At 39.1% G+C, this 1,500-nt stretch overlaps 1 pseudogene; it reads right to left on the bottom strand.

Moving 5' to 3' along the window:
* Positions 1-8: 8 nt before the first annotated feature.
* On the bottom strand, positions 9-768 carry LOC103202777 (annotated as a pseudogene).
* Between the last annotated feature and the right edge of the window lie 732 nt (positions 769-1,500).

Raw genomic sequence — 1,500 nt, forward strand, 5'->3', positions numbered from 1 at the left:
AAAATCCTGGGCAGAGATTGAAATTCCTCACTAATCTGAGACTGCATGTGCATTTTAACAACACTGATTGGGAAAAACAGTAATCCCAACATGGCATCCAACAGGCTTCCACAGATAAAATTGTTGACTAAATGAGCAGCGTGAGATGTTGCAGTAGGCGTATGGACCTTAATGAGGTCTTGATGCGCCTCCCCCCCCCAAAAAAAGACATTGTCAGATCCATTATGAAGATGAATAGGCATCAAGCTTCAATATTAGTCTCTAATTTCAGAGGATTTCATGCCTTGAAAGCCTGGTAAATGTAAATCTGTCATGACACTTGTGATCTTGAACCATTGTTTCAACTCTTTCCAACAAAGTGAATCTTGATTCTGTTTTAAGTTCTGCAAGTTCTGCAACCATGCTAGAAGTTGCAGACTCTGGGATACTGACATGTTTCTGGAGAAGGCAAGATAAATCCTCATACAGAGCAAACGTAAGTGGCAGTGTAGTTATCTTCTGCATTTAATGGGGAAAGATTCCTCAATAGAAGTTTTGGAATTCATCCTTCCTCATCTGAAGTATTGCTTCCTGGGTTTTGATTCCGTGTAGCTGTCACCAAAAAAGGGCTTTCTGAATGGGAAGTGTAATGACTATGTTGTTGAAAGCTGCACAGCAGCCATTGAATGATTGCTTCATTTCACCAAGATTTATAATGTGAGGTGATACTTGTTGTTTCGAAGATGTTAGAATTGGTGGCCTCTTTCCAGGAGTTTCTGAATCTATCATGTCACTTAAGATCTTTCTTCTTCATGAAGGAATTGGTTTTAACCTGTAACATCACCTGGCCCTGGTGTTTTGAGGATGATAATTTTTTGATAATTTTCCCAATTTTCTCCACTTTCACGGATCTGTTAGGTTTGCTCTTCTGGAGTCCCTTTCAATCACTGGATTTCCCATGGCCGTGGGCATGCTAGCTTCAAGCCTGGTAGCAGAGTGGTGAATGAGTGAGTTCTCTATTAGTTACTTTTACAAATATAAATCAATGTTTTAGCACTGTGGTTTCTATAGAATTCTTTTTTGTTTTAGAACGAAAACCAAAAACCTACTGCCATCAAGTCGATTTTGTCTCTTAGTGACCCTTTAGGAGATGGTAGAATTGCCCCATAGGATTTTCAATGCTGTAACTCTTTATGGAAGTGGACTATCTCATCTTTCTCCCATGGAGAACTAGTGCGTTTGAACTGCTGACTTTTTGGTTAGCAGCCTAATGCTTTAACAACTACAAAATCAGAGTTCCTTTTGTTCTGTGTGAATCAATTCATCAAGGCTCAATTGAGCCTTCTCACATTGTAAAGCAGTTAAATTAAGTTTTTGAATCTGAAAAGCTGAAAAATCACTTCTGAGCCTGAGAAAAACACGAGTATAAGACTAAGAAGCCATGATTCTCTATCTATCTTCCCACATACTCACATAGCCCTCTGTCATCTAAGAAAAACAGATGTTCCACACACTGGTTAA

The sequence above is a fragment of the Orycteropus afer genome, unplaced genomic scaffold (assembly GCF_000298275.1).
Source record: "Orycteropus afer afer isolate SDZICR_OR568_19922 unplaced genomic scaffold, OryAfe1.0 scaffold00009, whole genome shotgun sequence".
In the NCBI taxonomy this organism is placed as follows: Eukaryota; Metazoa; Chordata; class Mammalia; order Tubulidentata; family Orycteropodidae; genus Orycteropus; species Orycteropus afer.